Genomic DNA, 27,697 nt, shown 5'->3' on the forward strand with positions numbered 1-27,697 from the left:
TTTTTTAAAAAAAAAAAAAAAAAAAAAAGAAGAGGAAGAAAAGAGAGAAATCTGGCAGGGCCCAGATTTTCGACAGATTACTGAGCTTCTGAAATTTAAGCAGAAGTAAATAAGATGGTTATTTGAAAAGTAATACACAAGTCGATGAGTTAAAAATAAATATTTCAGTTAATGATTTCAGTTGGTTCTACTAGCACCTCGCTTCCATATGTAATTACTTTTGGAGTCATTCCAAATGGCTTTCTTTCTGCTTAAAAAAATTGCAGTGTTATGCCAGCTTTTCAAGTAGTTTATAAACAGTTTATTAGCAATATTGATTTGAGTTCAAATAAACAAGAAGGTAGGAGATGTCCATCAGTTTCCGTTTAGGATGAACATATTTTAATAGGGTACCATTTGGGGTAAATAATCATGACCAGATAGTATTAAGGAAGTCCCTTTTGTTCTATTTTCTTCCTTTTTTTGGTAACCTATTTGGGTTGCAGAGCAGCTGTTTAAAAACTCACAATGCATATATTTTGTTTTAATTACCTATCTAAATAACTCTACCAACATTGTAACTTTTTAGAAAACATTACTCTTTATATTTTTAGTTTTTTCAATGAGACAGTGTAAATTTACAATGAAAAAGGAAACTGAGAACAGAACACGTGGCAAAGCCGAAAAGAGAGCTTATAATCAAAATGAATAATGTTGTACACAGCTGCAAATAGTTCATGGTTTAAGCCGTAGCTAGATATAAAATAAGGAAATTCTGCTTTCCCTTTCCCCTAATTTTTAAAAAACTGTTTATTATGGAAAATGTCCAGTCTGTACAGAAGTAGAGAGAACAGCCTAATGAACCCCATCTAACCAGTAGCCAGCTTCAGTAGTCATCAGCCCATGTCCAACCTTGTTTCATCTGTATTCCACCATCCCACCTATTCCCACAGGACTATTTTGAAGCAAATACCAGATATCATATCATTCTTTTTTATTGAAATATAGTTGACATACCTTGTTACATTAGCCTCAGGTGATTTGACAAGTCCATACGTTGTGTTATGCTCACAAGTGGAGCTACCATCTGTCACCATTCAACCCTATTATAATACCGTTGAGTGTATTACCGATGGTGTACCCTTCACTCCCATGACTCACCCATTCCATAACCGGAAGACTATATCTCTTACTCCCTTTCACCCATTTTGCCCATCCTCCCACTCCTGTCTGGTAACCACCAGTTTATTCTCATCATATCATTTTAAAAGTGTACATGTTAATATGAATTTCTAAAAAACAAGAAGTCTTTTTAAAAACTACATGACTATTACTTTAAAAAATTAATATCATCATATATCCAAACAATGTCTAATATGCTCTGATAATTATCTTGTAAATGTTTTTTAATAGTTGCTCTGTTCAAATTATGAACTAAACAGTATCAACACCTTTAACTTGCTTGAGAAGTCATTTTAAGGCATTTAAAATCCATAGTTTCTCTTTCGTCCTTTCATTTTTCTTTGCAATGTATCCATTGATGTAAATGGGTCATTTACTCTACAGTTTCCCACATTCTGGATTTTGCTGATTGTATTTCCAGATTATCAGTTGACTTGTACTTTTGTTTCCTATATTTGTTATAAACTGGTAGCTAGAACTGGTAGCTAGACCCGGAGGTTTGATCAGATCAGCCTCCGATAGCTTTTTTGGCATGAATACTTCATCGATGTTTTTTTGTACTTCCACCAGGAGAATGTCTGGTTTTCTGCTGTGTGGCCCTAAAATGAGTTCTGGTGTTGTCAGCCTGATCCATTCCCATCAGCTTTGACCTAGTATTTTAGCAGTCATCGCTAATCATTGCTCTAGATCCATTACATCAAGTGGAGGACATTGTAACTTTTTAAAATACATTTTTAAGAGCCAGAGTGAGGGTGTGATGTATGACAAAGCTGTGCCACCTTCCTGCCAAGTTTGATCATCACAAGTCTTCACTAAATTGGTAAGCACAGAGGCCTGGCCGGGACACTGTACAAAAGCAGTCCTCACTATCAGAAAAAGCAAGTATAACCCAGGCCAGGCCCAGGCCCAAAAAACAAAAAGCACCAGTCAAACCTTCAGCATTTGCTGCACTATGTGTACTTTAACATGTCACAAATAACATTTGTAAAGGCAAGAATGGAAAAACACCACGGAAATATGTCCATCCTCACTTCCACTTTTTTCAGCCCTTTGGGGCTTGAGAGTAAGGGATATGAACGATCTCTCTCTCCTTGAACCTCAACCTGTTATTGACAATTTTCCACTGCCAAAGGAGGGAAAACAGGAAATGGGTGGAGATCAATGGGGAGGAGTTTGGAAGAGTGTTCCAGACCAATAGCTACTGATACATTCTTTCTATTAACCCAGCTGGATAGAATACTCTATCCTGCTACAATTATCATTAATACCTTACTTCTTCACTTTTATTTAAACTACATATTATAAAGCTACAGAGTAAGATATAAGAGAAATAAAACAGCAATTAAAATAAATACAGGTGTATTATCTTCCCTTTCCCTAAACCCCACCCTTCGGGGGCCAGTATAGAACATTTTCTTTTGTACATCTTTACAGTTACTGAAAACAAGCTCTGTATGTTTAAGAGGTAAACTGAATTAGACACTGTTCCAACTTGCAAAATATTTCAGGCCACTTCAACATCAGGTTGGAGGATTAGCCCAGGTAAATGATGCAGAACAGACGTTGTGAATTTGCCAAAGTTTTGTCCAAAGTTGAAGAAAAAGAGTCAAGATTTAAAATTCATGTTTTTGTTATACTGTGGAAATAATTACAAGGTGAACATTAGAGATTGATTCTAGTTTTCTATTTTTCACAGCCTAAGAAATTTTGGCTTGAGTGATAGTTTATTATTTGCCAGAAAAAAAAATCTCAGTTTGAAAGTCAGAGGAATGTGGTCCATATTACTTGTGAGAATAGGAATGCTATAGATATGTCGATTTGGGCCTCTCCATCATCTCTACTCATTTCTACTCACACCCTATATTCACTAGGGCTGGATTTAATCTTACATGATGTTGAGATCAATTCAGAAATTTAGTATTGAACTAAATCCTTTGTCAGTAACGATCTTTAAATGATTTTTAAATGAACTCATTTGCTCTCAACATTGTGATTAGGATAATCACTCCATTGGAATGTTATGTACAGTAGAGATAAAGGTATTTAAGTAGTGAAGGCTGATTATTCTATTTTCTTCTATGAATAGTTAATGTTTATACCCCAGGAGGACCATAGGCTAAAAAGGCACTTGGGTTTTCCTTTATGACTCTTGCAAATTCAGGCTGAAATAGGCATGTTGGTTTGCAATAAATATAGACATAAATCAGGAAAATAGCCAGTCTAATTTTGATTGTTTAAGAGAATGAATACCAGTGGATCTATTTTTTTATAGTTCTCTATTTCCAATGTCTTCTAATGTGGTTTCCCTGAATAACAAGAAGAAACATCACTGAATTTTATTTTTGAGTACTTTATTTGGTGCTGGGTTTTCATTACACTTTCACAGGATGTCTTGAGGTTTGGGATTATTTTTATCATTATTTTACATTCATGTTGCATACTTATAAATGGAGAACCTTGGGTGAAGTTGAGCGTGCAAGAAACCTGACTTGCCTAATAATGACCACAAGCTGTCCTTTGTGCATGGATGTGAAAAAGTGGAATCCCCCTCAACAGAGTCATTTGAAGGCCCTTTCTTTTCCTAGTAGAGGTGATCATCTGTTTCAATATATCCATGTATCCATCAATCATTTCCTACACCAATGCCCGCATAACTACCACAAATAATAGGCTACAGCTCTAGGATCTGGAAAACAAGCCAAATTCTCAGGCCCATGTGGGGGCAAATCTGTAGCCTGACCAATGGAGGTGATCACCAGTGACAACTTGGTGAAAGTGGTGAGGAGGGATGGAGTGGGGCTAATGCATCTCCTTACTTTGAGAGGCAGCCGCATTCATCTGAGGGATGAGGGGCTGTTCTCAGCCTTTTTCTTAGCCTCTGTGTTCATATCCCAGCCACCCCACACCGCCCCATCAACCTACTCACCAAAAGAGCACACAGATATCTGCAAGAAAAACAGATCGTCAAACAAACCTCTCATACACAGCAGGCAGCTTTTTCAAGCCCTGCAAGGGAGACCATCTCCAGCATCTGTCTAGAGACAAGATGGAGACTTACATCATCTTTGCGGTAGCCGATTGGCTGGAAGCAAGTTCCGCTCCCGCCAACTCAGGGGGGAGGGGACTGCACAAAGACATGAACAACAGGAGGCAAGAATCGTGGAGCCACCTCACAGCCTGCCTACCACACTACTGTGAAATGGTTATTTTCTCATTATTTCTCATCTAATTCCAAAAAGATGGGGAGTAGATTATGGCTATACAGTGCAGCAGACCGCTGCACTGACGGAGGTACATACAGTAAACTGAACAGTACACTGGAAGGCATTTTGCATCAGGCTGAGCCATATTTAAGGTCAAGTGATTATTGTGGCATACATCACTTTGGAATATGTCTGTCAATTCCAAAAAAAGCAATCATGAAATTTGAGGGAATAAGCATCCTGTTTTAATATACCAAATGGAATATAAAGTTGAACTTTGAGAATGACTATTGCATTGAGTAGTGAATGGCTCTGTGCCAATGCCAATGATTTTTTTTTCTTCTAGACCACCTTTCACTTTTCATTTCCTACTCTTCCCCCATCACCATGCTCTCCATTCCCTTCCCGACCTCATTACATGAAAGTTCCTCATGCTGGCCATTTACAGCCCGTGCTGGCATGTTCTGCATTGGGACCACTGCAATCACTGATAAAAGATGTGCTGACCACATCACCATTGTCTGTCCATTCTCCACCACCACTACCCTGGCATGGCCATTGTTACTCTGTGTGCAGCCCAGGCCTCAGTGAGACCCCTGTTTCAGGCTTGGTCAGCCCAAGAAATCAAGGCTTTTCTCACTACTCTTAGCTGCCTCCTCCATCTACCTACCACCTATTTATCTAGCGTGGTCACTTGATGCTGCTTAGGTCAGTTTTCTAGTTCAGCATCTATGATCAACTTTGGTACTTTGACCATGCTCCAAAGCTGAAATGTTTGTTTATATTATTTTAATAGCATTTGAAAATGAACTTCCTGATTTGTTTGACATAGTGTTAGAAATTATAGAATTAGGGGCGCCTGGGTGGCACAGTGGTTTAAAGCGTCTGCCTTCGGCTCAGGGCGTGATCCCGGCGTTATGGGATCGAGCCCCACATCAGGCTCCTCCTGTGATGATTGAAACAACCCAATAGTCTCCACTGGGTGAAGATTTCCTCCAGGCTTTCACTGTGACATCTCCAGGGAGGGACTCTCAGAGCCCAGTTAGCGCTAATTACTCGGGGGGGGGGGGCGGGCCTGTGACTTCTGCTTCAGCTCCTTTAGAAGTCGGAACAAATGGGATTTAGACAGAAGAGAAACTGGGAGGGGGAGTTTTTCAGGTGAGGGTGAGGTATCAGGTAGGAGGTGAGTAGGTCAGAAATCCAATCTGAATGCCTGCAAGCCAGGAGGAGCCAGACCATCCCTTACACTGTGCTGGGTAGAGCTCAACTGCAGAGCTTGGGAAAGTGTCACCTAACTTTTCTACAAGCGCTCCCTGCATCAGAAGGCTTGTAGATACATTCATCATCACCTTCCCTTCCACCAATGGCCCATTACAGTTCTCTGCAGAGTGATTCATTGTTAGGGTGAAAATCCTAGGGAACTGCATTCACACACACACAAATCTGCTCTCTGGCTCCAGTCAGAACTCCCCAGCCCCAGGAGACACATATTTTCCCTCCTATTCTTAGTCATTTTGTTAAAAGTGATTTATCTGATCATATACTACATATGTTATCCCAGTGTTTCCGCTGCTGTCCTGGACTTCAGGGCTGTTGAACAGTTTTTCCCTCAAATCTTTAGAGTGTTCCTATTTAGCCCTAAATAGGCTGCCTAAAGTGCCTACAATAGTAAGGCAAATGTGATGGATACCACCTCCTAGGGGAAAAAATGCTACTGTGTACTTAGTCAAATTTAAAAAATAAATATATAAATGTATATGTGTACATGTGTATGTATATGTGTACATATATATTTATTTTTTAAATTTGACTAAAATGATATTGCCTAGTATATTTACATAAATCAATTACACTGGATCAGTAAAAATTTTAAAAAGAAACAAAAACCAGAAAAGAGAAGAGAGAATAGGGACTTAAGTAGTATTGATAAATACCTGGCTATTGCCTTCAAAAAATGTAGTTCCAGGAAAGAGTAGAAATTAAGAGGAGTAAATTTGTCGCCCGGCCAAGCAACCTCATTTCCTGTGAGCCCTCATGTGGGAGCATCTTGCAGTGGTGAATGGAATTCTAGTGTTTAAAGATTTGCATTTTTCATAGAATGTGACATCCTTACACTAATCTTACTTTATCTAGTACTCAATTGAAGAAATAGCCATCTGACCCAGTTTTGAAAAAGAGGGTTTGGCTTCTTGAAATACGGTATGACGTTCTCACAAAGGGAACCTTTCTAAAGGATTTTCAAGGGTAATCTTGACTGTGCATAATTTTTGCTTCATACGCTGATTTTAGAACCTCACCCCCATGTGACTCTCAAAACGGCATTCCCAGTAGAGCCACAAAGATGATTCTTCTTTGTTGGAGATTAAAACTTAAGATATATTTAATGAGTGGGCTCACTGCTGTTGCAGTAGAGGAAATAGATGGACATTGCACTAAGTTCTCTAAGGGAATAATGATTCCTTACCATGAAAATGGCGACCTGCTGCCCTCATCACCACGGAGAATGGAAGAGCAGGAAATGGGCTTACAGTATTACAAAAAGGATGTTATTTCGGATGCAGAAAGATTTTCCAGATACTGAGATGGTTTCTTGAAAGAGGTTTTATGTGGAAACCTCTTCTTATGTGGAAACCGATCTTTTTAACTTCATTCTGACTGGGGTAATTTATTACCAGCATTTCTCAAAGTGTGTTCTAGCACATTTTGAGGGTTTCCTCAAAATAAGGATTCTGTCATTAAATACATTCCAGGTCATTTGAGAGGTATGGATTTAGACACATGAGAGTGGGTAGATAAATTGTAGACTTGTAATGACCCCCTCAGAGCACTATCTAAAATTTTTCTAGCTTACCGTATCCCTACCTTCAAGAATGACAAATCTTCACAGTTTTCCTTTAGCAACACCACCTATGGAAGGATTCTTTTGGAACATTTTGTTTTATAGAGAGTTTCTAACTAGTCAACAGTAAGAGTAAGAGATCTTTGAAGGAAAGTCATCTGTTTACCTCATTGACTATTGATTAAAAAGAGGCACAACAGTGGGGCGCCTGGGTCGCTCAGTTGCTCAAGCATCGGGCTCGTGATTTTGGCTCAGGTCATGATCTCAGGGTCATGAGAACGAGCCCCATATCAGGCTCCTTGCTCAATGGGGAGTCTGCTTGAGGATTCTCTCTCCCTCTCCCTTGCACGTTCACTCACACGTTCTCTCTCTGAGGCAGGCAATTCACTTTAAACTGCATGAGTGTCAACATTGTGTTGCCTGTGGGTGAGGTAAACTTTACTGTACATTCTAGGGGTAGTTGATATTTAAAGCACTCTTTTCAGGAGTCAGTTCTCTTGAGGGGCTTCTGCATGTTCTTCCAATATTGTCAAAATTCATACCAAAGTTTTGTTGAGCATGAGGGGTATTAGAAAGTAATTTTATACTGGTGAAGTAAGTGCTGACCAAGATAGGTGGTTAGCTAAGAAGATAGTACAGGAACCATCACCCTTGAATGAAAAAGATCTAAGACGGGCCAGCCTGGCAGCCTTATGGAGCTAGAACCAGGCTTTGTTTGGCCCCATGTCTCCACACTTCACAAAGTCTCTGAGCCCAACCTCACTAGGAGGTAGGCTGCTTTACCTTGGAGTATTCTTACATTGTTCTCAGAGGGAGCTTTCCATGCAAGGCTGTATAGGAGATCCCCAAGACTGAGGACTTCCCTGAGCTTACGAGAGCAGATGGTGGAAAACTGTTTTTCTACTTGCTTGCTAATAAATGTTTGTACTTCAGCTGTACTTTTATCCAGACTTGCTGTCAGTGTTACATCCCATCTGGCTCTAAACACCAGGGACCACTAGTGTTTACAAAAGACCTAGTAACCTTTAAGAAGCCAAACTGGCTTACATTACTTTTCAACACCAGGACTCTGGTATTTGGTATTAAAAAGTAACCCAATGAAAGGAATATCTTTGAGTCAGCCTTCCTGGAATCACTAGAAAAATCTAATCATTCAAATCTCTCACAATCACTTTGACATTAGTAACTTTGGTGAACGCTAAGCATCTCTGTATAGATACTATATATAGACAGACATAGGCCCTTATTTTACAAGATCTTTTTTTGGTAGTAATATAATGCCAAATGTTACTGGAAAACAAGTTTTATTCTTGCTTTTAGCCAAAGACATTTGTTTCTACCAACCTGAAGGAATTTTCCAGGAAAGTATGACTCCCCATTAGTGATCATTGGGTTGTCTTTACCACATCTTCAAGCCTCATGTGGATCATTACAGTTTCCTCTTTCTTGGATATACTTTAAAAATCTAGGTTCACACCATTTGAGGAAAAGCAACCCTTTAATGAATGCACCGTCCATGTCTTGATGCATGTGTAAGTGAATGTCTGCTGAGCTGACAGAAATATAAGTATCTGATGCCATTTTCAAATACAGGGCTTCTTTTTTTAGCCATTGCTACATTTTATTAGTCAATTATAGTTGCCCTTTTAAATGATGGAGGTAGGCTGTTGGAATGTATATTTAATTATGGAGGAAGTGAACTATTCTTTCAAGTGAGTTATCTGTGAAAGTAGCTTTTAAACACCCCTTAAGAAGCAAAATAATCTATCATGGCTTTTATCACCATATGTCTCATGAGTAGGAAATTGGGTCTGGTCCAAAGAGATGCAACATATTTTGATTTAGAAGATATTTTGCTTTGCATGCATACAGGATGGATAGCAGGAATCAAATCTATTAATAGGAGTTCCTCCAGAAGCTGTTATGCAAGTAAATCTTTCTCTTCCTTTTAGCTGCTAAAATAGAAGCTTACTGGATTTATTGTTACTTTCATACATCATGAAATAAGCCCAAAATTTCTTGCCATATTTGTTTGATAAAGTATGATGAGCATTTGACTACCTTCAGATGCAGCTCTAGCATATGTGGATCTTCATCAAGTGAGTGAAACTTTGTGGATTGTATTTGGTTTCTTTTCTTTATTGATTTCAGATTCCAGAGCAAAGGCACCATCTACTAGGTGGCAATCAACATAAGCGGCAAAAGAATGAGATATCATGTCTCGTAATTTTATAAATATGCTGATTTTCATCTGCCTTCCCCTTTCTATCATTGGTGCCTCTTGGGGGAAAAAGTTTGGCCTTGGAAAAGCAAGTTTAGAAATGGCTGGGAGAACAGAGTGTACAAGTCTACTTTTGTCTCCCAGCTATTTAGTTTCTTCATTTAAATTATATCAGTGAATTTTAGAGCTTATGAAAGTCATGAAATGAATCACCAGTTTGAGCCAAATAGAGTGTAGGCTGGCAGCCACGCTGTTGGGTTCCTGAAACAACCGTTTTCTGTCCCAGTTCAGCTTTGTCCTGTTGCTCTCAGAAAAAATGAGATAGGTCATCTGTTCACGTCTGCATTTGACACATATATATGGCGTGCGCTCACATCATGGGAGATCTAGCCTAATCCTCTCTGCGGCATGGTGTTGTGGCAGTGTAATCCTAAATCAGGGCCACAGCCAAACACGGAATCATTAGTGAGATATGGCAGAAGTGATTCCGTGTCCCAGAATCAGCTTTTAACTTTTTTTTTTTACCTTAAGACCATCCTAAGATTCTCTTGCCCCACATTGCCACCCGGGTCTATCTGTGTATGTGCCCATGTCCACCTGCATCTGTGTATCTTTCTTTCTTCAGCAGTGCCCCCAGGTTCAGAAAGCTGAGCCAGGAGTTTCCAGGTTACACTCAACCCTGGAGCTGGAATTCATCTGCAGTAATTTATAGCATTGGAAAGACCTGCTGCTCTTCCATTAGCTGCTGGGACAGGTGCATGGCGGTGCCAATGGCAGCTGAAGAACAGTCTGGGTTTAGACTCAGTCACCTTGGAGAGTCTTACAGGAATACAAAAGAAGATACAGTTAACCCTTGTACAATGTAGGCATTTAGGTTGCCTACCCCCCTCACAGTCAAAACTCCATGTATAATTTTTGATGCCCCAAAAACTTAACCACTAAGAGACTGCTGTTTCCTGCCCCTTCAGCTCAGCACTCTCCACTGGACCGAGGAGTGGTGGCCTTCACTTGTCAGAGCGCCCACGGTGGAATCTCCACTTTCTCCTCCAGCCCTCCCAGGGGCCTCACGTCCCAGGCAACATCGTGTTGATAACACCCACTTGCAGGGCCAGAGCAACTTTGTATCCAGCTCTGCTGAGCTCTGAGCAGTAAGCCTCACTTGTCTCATTTTAGAGCTGAGGCAGCTGAGTATGGAAAGGCTAAGGTGCCCGCACAAGGTAACCAATTGCATATTAGTGTCGGGGCTATGATTTGAGTCTGGACATCGACTCCTGGTCTGAGGCTTCACCTTCCATGCACGTGGGACCCTCCAGCAGCTCCCCGTTGCCTCTAGGTGAAGGTCAACTCCACAGCATGTCACGGAAGACCCTCATGATCTATCTTCTGCCCACATATAGTCTGATTTCCCGCCATTCTTCCCTTGCACTTTATACTCTAGAAGTATCGAACGGCTCTTAAATACACTGGGTGGCATTTGACATCTACTTGCCGTGTACATCGTGTACCTTCTGCCTGGAAAGCCCCTAGCCTTGACCCCTCTCTCTGTTTTCATTGTGAGCATTTATTCATTTTTCAGGCCTAGATTGTCACCTCTACTACGATGCCCTCTTCTACTCAGTTTTCTCCCTTGCCTGGTATATTTATTCTCTTACTGATTTATTCAACAAATATTTCCAAGCACCCGTTAAGTGCCAGGCACTGAACTAAGCACAGATCATGCACCAGCGGACGCAGCTGACCAGCTCCCTGCCCTCCTGGCTCCCAGTCTCCGGGGAAAGACAGACATTGTATAAAGACAGGAAGCACACAAATAAATGTGTGGGGACAATTGGGATGATGGCCATGAAGGAAATAATGACGCTCTGGGAGCCTGAAGAACCCAGTGGAGGAACAAGGAACACACGGAGTTTTGAGTTTGCACGTCGGTCTTCTGGAGGAGGCTGGGGCCTCCTTGACTCTCACCCTCATCTCCCTGTATCCAGTAGCAGTGAGCTCCGTGGGGGTCCTGCCTCCTGCAGGGCTGGGAGAGGGAGGGGGGCAGGCACGGAGTTGGCTGTCTGCAGGTCACCTGACACATGCCTCCTCCCAACCTAGGGGCTCCTGAAGCAGAATTCATGAGGAACACGGGATAAGACACTCATTCTCTGGGGTTTGTTTTCAAATTTGTGAAGACATATTTGCTCTTCATATTACAGCCTTCTTACAAAGGTGGGGTTTTTTTCAATTAAGTACTTCAAATTCTTGAACTTAAAGGTGTTTTGTAAACTCAAACTATAAATTAAGTCACAAAGATAGCTTTCAGCTTTTAAATAAAATGATTTGCCCTTCCTTTAGTTTTTTTTTTTTTAAATTTCAGTGGGGCATAGAAATATACTGTCTTTAGGCACTCATTTAAGATGAAAGCTTGTTATAGTAGTTTTTGTTTGTCTCTCCTTTTTGTTTTAAATCTAAAGGGTATAGTTCCTTTGAGTAAAAAATGACATCATTACTTAGAGAAGTATTATTTAGAGGAAACTATCCAAATTACAGTTGTTCATATGGAATCACTCTCAGAAACTTTATTACTCTATACATTATAGTCGGAAAGCATAGTTTTTAAATAAAATTCAGGTGACAAATAGTCCAAGATGTTTAAGATCTTTTATTTGGACCCTTAAAGTATTTGTAGCTTGTATTAGGAGTCTTAGTTATATTTTTGAAATGTTTTTGTTTTTTCTTTTATAGTTAATAGCAATAGGTTATTTAAAATGTTCATAGGAAATATTTGAAATTGTAATATGGAAAGTTGTATATGGTTTCTTATTAAATATTTTTAAAAGAAAAAACAAGACCACCCAATATATTAAAGTCTATTTTAAATAGACCTCCCTTTAAGTACATCTTATCATATACACATAAGGAAATGCAAACTACTTTTCACAGTGTCCATTAGAACATGTTAGTAATAAATTTTTTCTGTTACTTATAAATGAAAGAAAAAGAAAAGTCTTCACAAATTAATATGGACAATATCATAGACAGGTGCTTTCTCAGCTCAATAAGTAATTATAATGATTTTTTTGAGAGAGAGAGTGTGTGGGGGAGGAGGGACAGAGGGAAAGAGAGAGAATCTTAAGCAGGCTGCATGCTCAGCACAGAGCCCAATGTGGGGCTCAATCTCATGACCCTGAGATCATGACCTGAGCTGAAACCAAGAGTCAGTTGCTTAACTGAGCCATCCAGGTGCCCCTGAATATCTTATTCAAAAAAAAAATGTCATGGAACAAATACTTGCTTACTGGCTTAATTTGAGAAGTGCCAAGAAAATCTTCAACTCAAATAGTCTCCCTCACTGGCAGCATTAGCATTTAATTTCTTTTATGCTAAGGTTTGCTTCTCCTGATGGGCTTTCTTTTTTATTGTTGTTTAAATGTGTTCTATTTCTGAGAGAACAATAATTCTCCATGATGCCTTAGTGAGCTGCTTTGCTCTCTGGAAACCAGTTGCCTGGGGGGACAGAAATTCTGAAAGGGACCAGAACCAAAGAAGTAGGGTTGCTGTAGGGCCAGCCCAGAACAAGGAATAATGGTCCTTGATCATGTGCAATTACCAGAGGTTTCTGGATGGTACACGTGTGATTTGCCAAAGGTTTCAGCCCGAGGGCTTTCTCTGATGAATTCAGCACGCTGATCAAAGGGTTTGCAATGGTCTCATTTGTTCATTCCGTCAATGAGAACTTGAGAATGAAAGAGGTGGTTGAATGCCGACTAAAGTGAGTTTTTCAAAACATTAATTTGTCCTTCACTATTGTGTGTTTCAGAGACTGGAGCACAAGGAAGTTTTAGTGGGCTTGGTGTTCCTGGTTTTCCCGTTCATTCCGGCCAGCAATCTCTTCTTCAGGGTGGGTTTTGTGGTGGCGGAGAGAGTCCTTTACATGCCTAGGTAATTATTGCTCGTGATTTCCTCTTTACGAGACCTGCCCTCCGTCACCAACGCGGGTAGTTCCAGAGGGACGGTCCTTAGCATGTGTCACAATCAGGTCCTTGTGGAGCTGAGGTGTTTATTATCTCAGCTTTCACAACAGCCACAGAGAGGTTTGGGGAGCTGGAGCTTGCCCTGTTCACTCTAGTTTGCAGGGTGACCTCCAGCTGGAAGCTTGATGGCTAAATGTGAAGTATTGACTTGAGTGTATTCAGGATTTCACTGCCAATCATTTACCCCCATATCTATGTTTTGTTAAACGTAATTGTAGTAATTTTCTAGAAATATTTGATTTGCATAAAATTATTGACTATGTTAAGTACCGCAATTGTAACTAATTTCTTCCTGTCGTCTTCTTTCTTTCCCTCTTTCTTCTTCCAACCTTAGAAAATATTTTTTTTTTAGTTTTTCAGTTTTAATTCTAATGTGTACAGTGTTGTATTAGTTTCAGGTGTACAATGTAGTGAGTCAACACTTCCATACATCACCCAGTGCTCATCACAACAAGAGCACTCCTTACTCCCCATCACCTATTTAACCCATCCCCCCACCCACTCCACTATGGTAACCATCACTTTGTTCTCTATAGTTAAGAGTTTGTTTCTTCATTTGTCTCTCTCTACTTTTTTCCCTTTGCTCATTTGTTTCTTAAATTTCACAAATGGGAGTGAAATCACATGGTATTTGTCTTTCCCTTACTGACTTATTTTGCTTAGTATAATATTCTCTAGCTCCATCCATGTTGTTGCAAATGGCAAGATTTCAGTCTTTATTATGGCTGAATAACACTCCACTGTGTATACACACACAGACACACTGCATCTTCTTTATTCGTCTATCAATCAACATTTGTGCTGCTTCCATAAATTGGCTATTGTAAATAATGCTGCTATATGAAATAAGTCAGACAGAGAAAGACAAATACCATATGATTTCACTCATATGTGGACTTTAAGAAACAAAACAGATGAACATAGGGAAAGGGAAAAAAAAGAGAGACAGGGAAGCAAACCATAAGAGACTCTTAACCTCAGGAAACAAACTGAGGGTTGCTGGAGTGAAGGGAGGTGGGAGGGATGGGGTGGCTGGGTGATGCACATTGGGGAGGATATGTGTTGTGGGAAGAGCTGTGTGTTGTGTAAGATTGATGAATCACAGACCCATACCCCTGAAACAAATAAGACATTATATGTTAATAAAATAAATAAATGGGAACTATGTGACAGGATATATGAATTAGCATGACTGTAGTAACCATTTCACTATATATATATGTGTGTATGTATATATATCAAATCATGTTGTCTGCCTTTAAATGTATACAATTTTTATTCAAAATATATAATGGAAAATTTGAAATTTTTTAATAATTAAAATGAATAAATATAAAAATGAGAACAATATCAAGAAATTTATCTTTGAGGAAAAAGTGGCTTAAAAAGTATAAAGAGCATTCAGGCATATAAGATTACATAATGCCACTTAGCTCTGAATATTTGAATTGTGCTAAGTCTCGTCTGTTCTCTTGTCTTACTCAAATATAGGCATTTGAAGGCAATGTTTCTTTCTGGATTCCTGGAAATGACCCTGAATCAAGGAATAGAGTGTTCTGCCAAAGATCAGTTGTGTGTACAGGAGAAAAACACTAAGTTTCTTTGGGCCAGGTTTTCTCATTTTTTTAGAATCAGGGCGTTTGATTAAACAGTCTCTGAAATTATATCATTTTAGAAATGAGGTATAACAATGCCCATTATCTGAACGTCAGTGATTGTAAACCAAAGAATTATAAAGAAATTATTATTTTTTATGGCTTTGAGCTAGCAATAAAAGTGATCAAAATTATCCATTTTAATTAGAAATGGATTTCAAAATTGTGGATCCCCTAAGAACAAAGTACTTAAAAGCTTTCTTGAGACATTTCGAAGTCTTATTTTCAGTTGACTAAAGGAGTAGTCAGTTCATTATGTGCCTTATCAGGCTTCAGCACAATTTGAGAAGCAGTTAATTGTTTAATAAATACTATTCAATAAGATTGAAAATAGGTCAATAATCTTAGATATTCTGTATGTGCCCTCCCTCTCTCCATTCTAACTTCAAAAGCGCCCACATATCACCTGCCTCCTAAGTGCACTTTGAAATCTGTATAAAGGGAATTGGAACGGTAATTAGTACTGGCTACCTCTTTAGCACTGTAGAGTTTATAGTCAGAATTTCATCAGCCAAATGTATGGGAATAATCTTTTATTCTGATAACAAGTGCCAGCTTTATGGGTGTCCTTTTTGAATAGGAAGACATGTTTATGGCTTAAATTAATCCATTACAAATTTCTTGCCCTCTTATTTTTATCCAGAAGGAGACATATAATTTGATCCTTTTTCATGTTTCAGTCATATTTCAAATGGCTAAAATTTCTCACAGTTGAAGAAGTTGAAATAGTTAATGAGAGATGTCAAAATAAGTAATAGATTCTGATCTCTCATTCACAAGCCAGAATAAGATAATTTATTCACTTTAGTAAAAAAGTATAAATCCCAAGCTAATAGAAAACTCTAATGGGCTGAAATAGAGGAAAAGTAGACAGAATTAGCAAAGGCAGAAATAATATGTGGTATAGAAATTACTAGAATAATTGAGAATACAGATGGAGAAATTGAATAAGTAATTGGGGAAAGAGGAAAAACTAAAAATGGCTATAAACTTAAAAGAGATGTTCTTTATACTGCACAATCCCTAAACTTACAGGTATTTGAGACATGAGGAATTTGAAAAATGACTATCTGTTATTTTCTATTGTGAGTAAAAATTTCCCAATCATATATATCAATATAAAGTGAAAAATTTTAACCAAGTAAGAATCTTCATAAAAATGAAGTTCCATATTTATTTCTTGAGATAGTGTGTGAAGAATATTACATACAATATGTGGGATCCATTCCAATGCACTGTCTGTGCATGTGAATCTCTGATATTTCAGTCTCTGGAAAAGAAAGATGCTTAACTGGGACTGACTCTAGTTCCTGCCAATGCCACATCATCAGCAAAGGCATTTTTGTACTCAGAAAAACTTAGTTTAGCAAATGCAATCAAAAGAACACTGAACTAGCTGGTAACCTTGGAAAAGCATTGGAATTTGCCAAATTACCACTTTCTGATCTGTAAAATGAGAGGGTTAAAATGAGAGGGTTGACCTTCTTCGATGACTTCCAAATGTTGGTTGAAGGAACACTGTGGACTGTTGGTCCATGACTGATTGGTAGCCATGTGGAAATTAAAGGAAGACAGTGTAGTGAATTTTTCATAAAGCTGAGTCTATGTAGTTTTTAAATTCTGAAATTATATTTGTTCTACTTTATCGCTGTTAGAACTTCCTTTCATTTATGAAATGATAAAGGCAGATGGTAGTTGTATTTATTAATATCCTTATTTTGGAAAATCACATTAATAATTATTACTATCCTTACTCAACAACTCCCTGACAGTACTATCAGTCTTTTTTAAAAATCTTTTTTTTTTATTCTGGTGCCACAAGGTTACATGATTTCTAAGATTTCACTTACCTCTAAAGTTCAATTGTTTTGTGATTCAGAGTAATGTAGAGAATAAGTAGGTACTGGGCAAGGTTGAGCCATCTAATGGTATATGAGTCATTCCAGATTTTAAGGAGTCTAGACCACAAAAAAACATAGCGAGCCCAGAAACCAGGCACAACCTTGAGGCTTTGTTTGGCATTCTCATAGAACTACTATACTACAGAAGCAGGACAAGCAACATGGGTTTGTCAAAAAACATTATACTAAAACACTAGCAAATAAATCAGGATACAATTTCACATTTCTGAAATAAAATGCACCTGTGTGTACATGACTATGTACATAGGTATCTGGTGGCTCCTGGTCCTGAATCTATTTGTCATGCATTCCTGTCATGGCTACTTGAAGCACAAAAACAAGTCTCTATCTTCATAACAGAAGAACTACTTGATAAGAATGGCAAGAGGAAGAGAAAAAAAAATTTTTTAAATCAAGTATAGAATTCTGTTGCCAGTAGGGAAATAGAAAATCACAAGAGACTGTCAATTATGCCCTAACCAAGAAGAAGAAGGAGAAGGAGAAGAAGAAGGAGAGGAGAAGAAGAAGAAAGAAAGAAAAGAAAAAACAGACTAGATAAGCCATGAAACCATAGTTTTTTCAAACCAGTCAGAGCACTAAAGATGCAAAGAAACCTAAGTGACCTAAACTCCAGAAAGTAAAAAACTCTTCATAAGCAAGAAAAGCCCCAGGGCTGTCTAGTCCCTGGTGATACGATAAAGCAGGAGAAAGAATCTGAGAAGGTAAAGAGAAATCAGCTATAATTGTAATGAATGTTTAACAGTTAATTGTAGGCTGGCAATATAGATTATAATTCCAAGGAGCCCAAATCACAGATAAATCTATGTCCACTCTCCAGTTCTTTACCATGGATCTTCACCTGATTGTTGAGAAGGAATGGACAGCTGAGAAAAATCAATTGGGGATATTCCATGTGGAGTAGGAGAGCTGACAGGAACTCCTTCCCTCCCATAGTCACTTCAGACTTTAAGATGGCAAGAGCTAGAGTGAGGCAGGAGATCCAAGTAGAACCCCCACAAGCATTTCCAGAAGAATGAGATTTCCCTAAGTGCAGAAAACCTGGAATAGGTCTGGAAAGCAAAACGGACCCCCAAGCTGTGGAGAGAGCTGACATCCCGGCTCTAGAGCAGAGAGACCTCCTACAGTTTGGAAAGTTGTCTGTTTGGACATAGAGCACAAGGATAATTCTGGAATTTCATGAGAGCCCACACCCAAAGTTTGCACCAAAAAAAGTCCTGATCCTACTCTCAAAACTTTTGGAACTGTGATAAACTGTGATAAAAAAAAGTCCTGATCCTACTCTCAAAACTTTTGGAACTGTGATAAACTTTTGGAATTAATACACTTCAAGGAGACTGGATTGCTGACAATCATCTGCTTCCTACTTACAATACATAAATACTTCACGAATTCTCTACCTCAGAAAATAAAATGTCCAACATCAAAGTTAAGATAGTATTATGATGATTAATTTTATGTGTCGACTTGAGTGGACCAAGGGATGCCTAGCATTGGAATTGGCAGACTGAGTAAAGCAAATTGTCATCCCCAATGTGAGTATCATCTAATCAGTTGAGACCCTCAACGAAACAAAAAGGTGGAGGAAGGCTGAATTCTCACTCTGCCTGACTGTTGAGCTGAGATGTAACTCTTCTCCTGCATGTGGACTGAGGCTTCCCTGGTTCTCAGGCCTTCAGTTTTGAACTAGAACTACAGTATCAGCATTCCTGAGTTTCCAGCTTGCAAATGGCAGATCATTGGGACTTCTCTGCCTCCATAATCATGTGAGCCAATTCCTTATAAAAAATTTTTCTCTCTCTCTTTCCATATACCTATATTTAGCTAGCTAGCTATCCATCCATCCTGTTGGTTCTGTTTCTTTGAAGAACTCTGACCAGTACAAGTATTTATATTGTATATTATTATCATCATTTATTGAGCATTACCTATGCTCCACATGTTGTCATTAGCTCAACAACCAAACTAGATAATTACTATTATAATCCCCATTTGCTCAGTGAGGAAATTGAGATCTAGAACAGTGCTGCCGAATAGAGAAAATGTGAGCCACACTCATAATTACATGGGTAATTTTAAATTTTCTAGTAGTTACATTTTTAAAAAGAAACAAGTGAAATTAATTTTAATATATATTTTATTTAACCCAATATAACCAAAATATCATCGTTTCAACATGGAACCAAATTTAAAAAAAAACTATTAATATTTCATATTCTTTTTCTCATACCATGTCTTTAAAATGCAATGTTGTATTTTATACTTACAGCATGTCTCAATTCAGAATCACAGTTCAAGCACTAAATAGATACAGGTGGCTAGTGTATTAGACAAAACATGTCTAGAGACTTAAATAATTTGTCTTTCTCACACAAAAGCCTGAACTCTTGTTCATGAGTAGGCTATATTACTTCTCATGCCTAGAGATGTCACATAATTTTTAGAGCTGGTAGAAAATCAATGACATGAGAGGAGATATCTCATATTAAAAAGTAAATTAGAACCTAGCAGTTTCTCGGAAAGTAAAATGAATGACCTTGCTCTCCAGGTTGCTTTATGAATATGCTAAGGCTAGTGTAGGAAAAAAATATATAGCTGTATCTGTTTATATTGAATATAAAGAAGCTCTTCAGACCCAACCTATAGGACAGGGAGCCAGGAAACTGATAGATGGCTTGAAAATTTTTGAATCTGAAAAGCTCTGGACTGCAGTTATACACAGTCTTCTGGAAATGTTCCCATTCATCAGATCTTTGGATAAAGAAATCCACAGGCTCTATTTGTCTTGGCTCACAGAAGCCAGCAGCTTCCAGGTCAAGTCTGACACAAGGATTCTCTTCTGCACAGAAGTCACAGACCCCTGAGCGTTGGCTGCTGCAGCCTTGAACATCTGCCTGGCATTCTGGGGCTTCATTCTAACCATCTCAGACCAACATCCATGACATCAAAATAGGAGCTTATCATCCAGTAATTTGTCAACTGCACATAAATGTAGGAATTCAACAGATCAGAATCTAGTAAGTTAGGGATATTTTTGGTCTGGATCATACTAAAATTTAAGTAAATTTAAAGTAAATTTCAGTAAATCTGAAACCTACTTTCAAATTTTTATGTTGCTTTGCCCAGCTTTTTAAGAAGTCCTAAGTCATGGAGTCTGAGGTCAGTCCTTCAATAGAAGCCTGGAAGTTTGTAGATAATTTGAAGCCTGGTTTTAATGATTAGGAAGGAGAAGCAGGAGGAGGAGAAAAGAAGAGAAAAAAGGAAGAAGCATTGTGACAATTCTTCCAAATATTTTTTCTTCCCATGAAATAGTTACATATCAGAGAAAGAACTTTGATGAAGCCTGAGATTAATTAATATTGAGGGTTAAGGGAACTAAAACTGCATTCTTTGAATAGTGTCTCCAGGTTACAAGTATCATGTGCGATTCGCTTTTACACTAAAATGTTTTAAAATCAGAGAACATACAAATCTTCGCATTAAGACATGCATCTATAACATGCAGTGTTTGATAAATGGGATAAATATTTGATGGATAATTTTTTTAGAAACAGAAATATGACACTTACTTGGAATTTAACCTAAAAGACCTCCTTTATACTTTCTGCATATGAAAAACAACATACCTATTTATAATTGTACATTAAATCAGTACTTCTCTTCCCTTTCTTTCTTTCTTCCTTTTTTTTTTCTTTTATCAGCAAGCTTGGTACATACAGTTCTTCATAAAATATATGAAGGTTTTGGGGCCAGTACTAGGCCAGCTGGTTCAATGCAAGAAAAATAATCAAGACAAGCACATCCTTGCAGGTCCTCCTGTACCAGAGCTCTCGAGACTATAGCCTTCAGTTAAGACACTTAATTGAGAAAACTTCTATGCCCCAGTGGATCCTTATACTGAATTGTATTACTATTTTTTATACAAACCCTGGAGATTTGGAGGAAGAAACTGCTTCTCCACTGCACATTTACTAGGTGATTAATTAATATTTTTTACATTCTATCTTATTTTTTTCCTTGTCTTTATTCCTGGTATTAGTTTCCTAGGGCTGCCACAACAAATTACCACAAATTGGATGCCTAGAACTATGGGAATGTATGCTCTCCTAGTTCTGGAGGTCAGAATTCCAAAATCAAGGTGTTGGCAAGGCCATGTTCCCTCCAAAGTCTCTGGGAGAGAGCCCTTCCTTGCCTCTTTCAGCTTCTGGTGGCTCCTGATGTGGAACTGCATGGCACCAACCTCTGCCTCTGTCCCCACAGGACCTTCCCTTTATGTTTCTTCTCTGTGTGTCTCTTACAAGGACACTTGGCATTGGATTTAGGACCCACCTAGATAATCCAGCATGATCTCTTCTCAAGATCCTTAAATTAAGTATGTCTGCAAAGACCCTTTTTCCTAAAGAGGTTACACTCACTGGATACATGCCTGTACCTTGTGGGGGGCCACTATTCACCACTCCCCCCCCAGCAAATCTCAAGTTCCTTGAGACATAAACTCACATAGTCACTGGTACCTAGCAAGTGACTTGTCACTTCAGTTCTAAATAAATATTTGAGAAAGAATGAGTGAAGAAGAAATAGATATGCAGCGGCATTTTTAAATTATAAGAACCTTGGTTCTGTTTGTAAGGGAGGACATTTTCTTTTTCCTCTACCCATTTTAGGTTCATCAGCTGGGGCCTCGTAAATTATATTGACAAAAGGGAGATTCACAAGAGAAAAACAAGTTTATTAATTGTGTGCATGGTGCCCACCTGCGAGGCACAAAGCGATGAGTTATTCGAAGAGATTGTTTGAACTTAAGCTGATGTAGCATCTTAGCAAAGGACAATAATTTTGCACAGAAGTGACAAAGGAAAAGGACTTCGAGCTTGGGGGCGCAAGTTGCGGGAAGGCAAATATATAGGGAAACTAACCATAGACAAGGGCTGGTTAGTAAGGTTTGTGTGGAGGTTCCTCTGGCGCCACCTCCAGGTGGATAAGGATGTCTAGTGATTAACGGCTGTCCCTCCTGGTAGAGGGAGGGAGGGGGCACCTCTATAAATGTATGTCCTGCAAATAGGGGGAGCGCAGGGAGCCTTCCTTGCACCTGCTTCTTCTCAATTGCTTTCAGCTCAAAATAATCCTTATGCCAAAGTGGGATATTTTGGGGTGGCCAATTCGGCTAACCTTCATGTTGTGAACAAAACTATAAAAATTCTGAGACTGTGTTAGTCACACTTCTTTCTGATGAGCAATTTTCCCCTTGGTGTCTGGGGGTGGTACTCCACAAGCCTTTCCTTTCACACTGTGCTGCACCCTGAGCAGTAACAGACCCTGGGAGCACTTTTGCCCAGGCCCGGATTGGAGGCGCCTGCATGTCAACCCTCTGCCCAGAGGTTGAATTTCCTTTTGGCTTCTGACTCTGCTTTGCAAAGTTGTGACCTGCACCTGTGGAAGAGCCTCTCCCTAGACCTCTTTTGTTTTAGAATGTAGCCCACACCACCCTAACCAGATCAGTTTGCTTTGGGTTTTTCAAAAAGTAATTTTTCCAAAATGCAAAAGAAACGTTTACCTAAAGCTTTGAATTTTTGTTAACAAAAGCATGGTAGGATTGTCTGTCCCCTATCATGACTGTCACTTATAGGTACTCTCAGCAGGTTGCTGTGAACTTACTGACGTGTTAAATCAACACAGTCTAATTCTTGGTATTAGAAAAGGGGTTCTCTTTGCTGCATGTGAGTGAAATAAGAAATGAATCCATAGTAAACAGTAAAATCATTGTCTCAAAATTTGAAAATCGTCATCTCTGTAAATTGATGTGAATTGGAATGGGAAATATCATTTTGTCTGTCATTTACAAGCTACAAGTGGTGGTTAGCAAAAGTCCTCTCTTTATGCAGTGATTAAACAAAGTTTAAAAAGTTCTAAAAGACAGTTTTAAAGCTTCACTAAACATGGTGGATTTGCATTTCCTGATAAATGTCCTTTGGTCGTGCATCAGAAAGTAACTGAGAGATGTGAGTGTGTGATTGTTATAAGCACTGCGTGCTGAGCAGCCTGTCAAAACAATGACGTTTGTAATTGGAGATACTATCAGTCTGTGAATGAGAGACTGTCCCTACGTGTGAGGGATTACTCCATTCTCTGAGCCAGCAGTGGTGCTCCTTCAACAGGCCTTGAGGAGGCATCTTAAGTGCCTCTTCTTTGTATTGAGCTAAACTTGAGTTTGGCTCTTGGTTCTCAAGGTTATGATTTTACCACGTATCAGTAGTTCGCACTGGCTCTTTTGTAAAGGTCTCTGGTCAGCAGCCCAGATTTTTCCACAGAGCCAAAGCAAACTGGCCTCTGCCTGCATCTTCACAAAGGCCAGGAGAGCACACAGTCTCTCATTCCCTTGACTGACCACTCCCCGGAAAAGGACTTGCCTGCCCAGATCAATGGAGCGAGGTCTTCTCACCCTGCCACAGCCCTGGTTCTTGTAGCCTGCATTAAAGCAGATACTGAAAAGAAAATAAACTTTTTTAGTGGAGAAGCACCTGAATCTCGGAGATATTTATATCAGGTTCTTAAGAAATGTGATATGTGGGGCGCCTAGGTGGCTCAGTTGGATAAGCAACTGTCTTCAGCTCAGGTCATGATCCCAGGGTCCTGGGATCGAGCCCCGCATCCGACTCCCTGCTCAGCGGGGAGCCTGCTTCTCCCTCTTCTGCTCCCTCTGCTTGTGCTCTTGATCTGTGTTAAATAAATAAATAAAATCTTTAAAAAAAAAAAAAAAAGAAACGTGATACTTGCCAAGAAATTTTTAAACGTAAGTAGGGTCATTTTATATGGGCTCTCACTAATTTAAACTATATCTCAGTAGAGCGGCTTTGGGAAAAAAATTATCTGGATTTTATGTTATCCAGATGCCTGTGGCAAATGCATTAATTGGAAAGGAGTGGTGTTCTCTTTGGCGGAGGGGCGGGGGGAGGGGGGCGCTAGAGCAGAACTGCAAGTCTGATCACCCCGTCTGACTCCACTGGCAGGCAAGTTATTGAAGCCATCATCCGTGCAAGGGGATGATACTCATAGGGTTTTGATGAGGACTCTAATTCTAAATTATATAACACATGCACGTGCTGAGCCTGTGCGTCTGAGATCCTCTGGCCTGCCTCCAGCAAGACCTTTCCTGATGGCATGAGTCTGAGACAGGCTGAGGGATGTGGTTGCTTGAAGCCCATGTCACTTCTTCCTAGACCAAGTTCTATGTAGTCAGCACCCCAGAACTCTGACCCACGTGGCCCTGAGCCCACTTCCAGGGCCTGTGATGGGAGCCTCGTTGCTGCATTCTTCCTCCTGAGAGCCTACCAGGGAGCGGCACCACACCTGAGATGGGCTCAAGGAGCAGCTGTTGGCCAGGGTGTGGAGAAAGCTGGGCCTGTGGTGGTGCTCCCCCCAGGGGGGCTGCACAGAGCAGTGGGGCTGCTGGGGCTGGCTTCCCCTGCAGTGCCACATCCCCTACACACACTCCAAGGAATCTAGGGATTTGAAATGTAAACATGTCCTTCCAGGTGTTTCAAAGATATATGTGCCAAGATTGGAAGATAGAATTTTTTAATAGCATTTCATAATTTGTTAGCTTGATTTACGACTTGAAAGTATTTAGACATAGGGTTTGTGGCCTCCGTTCCTATTCTTGCTTCAGGTCCTGCAAATCCCTGGGGCAGGCTCAGGTGAAGACCACGCAGGGCACTTAGCACTCGATAAGCACTAGCTATCATCATCATCATCATTTGTCATCGTTATTCTTGTCTTCTGCCACTTAGGGCAATGTGGTCATTCTTCTGGAATGACTGGAAGATTAACTTTCTCCTTTCCTTCTGCTCTTCCAGGTGCTGGCTGAATTTCCTGCATGAAAGAAGGAAGCTACTCTTGAGATTTAATGAATAGAGTATTTGGAAGGAAGCAAGGGAAGCAGGGTGAGGATTCCTGAGCCCAGTTCAACCCCAACAGCAAAGCGTAGTGGTTAAGTCCATTGTAGACTCCAAAGCCCAAAGTTCCTGATTCAAATCTTTGCTCAGCTCATTATCAGCAGTCTGATTTTGGCCAAATTAATTCACATTTCATCCTCTCAATGTCTTTGTCCGTTAAAATAGTAACATTAAAAATATTGACATAGATCCAGCAATTCCACTTCTGGGTATTTATTTGAAGGAAATGAAAACACTTACTTGGAAAGATATAGCATCCCCATGTTCACCACAGCATTATTTATCATAGCCACAACATGGAAAAAACATAAGCATCTATGAAAGAATGAATGGGTCAAGAAAATGTGAGGGGCGCCTGGGTGGCTCAGTCGTTAAGTGTCTGCCTTCGGCTCAGGGCATGATCCCAGTGTTCTGGGATTGAGTCCCACATTGGGCTCCCTGCTCCACTGTGGGCCTGCTTCTTCCTCTCCCATTCACCCTGCTCGTGTTCCCTCTCTCACTGGCTGTCTCTCTGTCTGTCAAATAAATAAATAAAATCTTTTAAAAAAAAGAAAAAGAAAAAAGAAAATGATACACACACACACGAATATGATTTGGCCATAAACAAGAGAAGTCTTGCCATTTGCAATAGTATGAGTGCACCTTGAGAGTATTATGCTAAATGAAATAAGTGAGACACAGAAAGGCAGGGACCATATGATCACACCTATATGTGGAATCTTTTTTAAAAAGCCCCAAGCTCATAGATACAGAGAACAGACTGGCAGTTGCAAACACGTTGTCCAGCCTAGCAGGTAACAGCAAACTCTTTCTGTGAAGGGCCAGGTAGCAAACACTTACCACATTGTGGGTCATGTGATTTCTGTTGCCGCTTTTCAACTCTGCCATTATAATGGAAAAGCAGCCAGGGACAATGCAGAAATGAATGAGGATGACCGCATTCCATAAAATGTATCCCAGAGTTTGCTGATGAGCCAGATTGCTGATTCCTGAGCGTTGGTGAGCAACTGTGAACCTCAAGATCAACTTCTTGTCTCCCCAGGAACTGTTTGGCAGCCATGTCCGTGGGGCACATCAACATGGTGTGTGGACAACAGCAGGCTGTGTTTAGGAAATCTTGATACTTTCAGGTAGAACACAGGAGACTGTGGAATGGAAAGGGTCTCGCGGTTGTTCGTTTTAAACAGACTTTGGTTCTGGTGTGTGCAAGGCTTATCAGGTTATTTTGGACATCCATGGATGGTACAGGGTGAGGTGAGGGGCATTCAAAGGATAAAGTCCTCAGTCAAACTATTTCTGCCGAGAGGTCAGTAGAATGGTGACTCCTTTGGGTCATCAATGAACCCTAAAGTTTCGGGGTGCTGGACCAGTCAGCCTAGGTGTTTGAAGCCTGGAGTTGGAGGTCACTCAGATTGACTTTCTGTTCTCCAAAGCTAGAAGCCTCAAAAACCTCTTCTTTCCTTTCCACCTTGATGACACAGTTCAGACATCTAGATAGATGAACAGAAGGAAAGTGGAAAGATGCATTTTAAAAGGAGGTATGTATGTTTAGAAATAAAAATATTTAGCTGTACTCTTTAACCACATCAAGTTCACTCAGTAGACTGCAGTTCTTTGAGGGCTAGATCTTTGTTTTATTCCTAAATGTGTCCTGACAATTTAGCATGTTAATGGACACATAATGGAGAATGACTGACTGACTGACTGAATGAATGAATGAATAACTGAATAGTCTACATCCAAATAGATAGATGGATAGATGTGTGCATTCACACGCATCTCACACACATAAGTTCCCAAATGTACAGTGACTTATTTTTTATCTAATGTAAGATTTCTTGACTGTAGCTTACTTCGTCCTCAAACTCTTCCATAATTATTTGCAGCTTTCATATTTGCAAAGAATCAGATTGTCGCTAAACTGTACACGGTAATGTGCACAAAAATCACTCACATTCATCTGAGTCCGGTTGGCAAACAGAAGTCTCTCTGTAGACACACAGGTGATATGAGGAATCACATCATCGATGATGTCCATCAAGCCTAAGTCTTCTAGAGACACGATGTCAACAAGTGCCGAATCACACTCAGATAACACGTGAACTCTTTGTGTCTGTCAGGAACACCGGGCCAGAGTCAGGAAGAGAATCATATCAACACAATTTGTCTGTGACGAGTTCCAAGCTCTGCCACTCAGGAGTCGGCCTGTAATGCATTTTCCCTCAACATAAGGACTCCGGCAAAGTGCAGACGACTAGGCAGCAAATCCCTGGAGAATGAGACCATGCCCCTCGGCGGCCGGCATCCCCCCCAGAGGCAGGGAGGGAGCTCTCAGAGACTGTCCCCACACAGCCCTGGTGTGACCTGCTGTGCCACAGAGCAGTGTTACAATAGTATGGTAGTGTTAGAGGAGGCCAGCAACGTGGGGGAGCCGGGGTCAGAGGGCTCCGTCAGGATCTGAGAACATGCTGGTGGGACTTGTCATGATGCCTGAGGTGCTGAAATCCAGGGAGTTAGAGTAGGTGAGACGAGCCTTTCAAGCTGCTCTGTGACCGTGAAGAACTAGCAAACATGCTGCTGTAGCCCGTTAGAGAATTAACTTGTGTTTCTCAAGGAAAGCATGAGCCATTTCTGGAAGTTAGTTATATGGGATCGAGTACTCAGGGGGACTCCCCGGCACCCCTGGAGTAAGCCTGCCTCTCCCACTCTGTTCCCCAGCATGGGCTACTGTATC

The 27,697-nt window shown here is 40.0% G+C and overlaps 1 long non-coding RNA gene across 1 annotated transcript in view; it reads left to right on the forward strand.

Moving 5' to 3' along the window:
- LOC117796647 overlaps positions 1-27,697 on the forward strand; it is a 38,827-nt gene extending 11,130 nt beyond the window's left edge. The window contains exons 2-3 of the long non-coding RNA XR_004621209.1: positions 13,224-13,345; positions 27,682-27,697. This is a non-coding gene — a long non-coding RNA (uncharacterized LOC117796647). The remainder of the gene's footprint in view (positions 1-13,223; positions 13,346-27,681) is intronic.

Source organism: Ailuropoda melanoleuca, chromosome 16 (genome assembly GCF_002007445.2).
Source record: "Ailuropoda melanoleuca isolate Jingjing chromosome 16, ASM200744v2, whole genome shotgun sequence".
Lineage (NCBI taxonomy): Eukaryota > Metazoa > Chordata > Mammalia > Carnivora > Ursidae > Ailuropoda > Ailuropoda melanoleuca.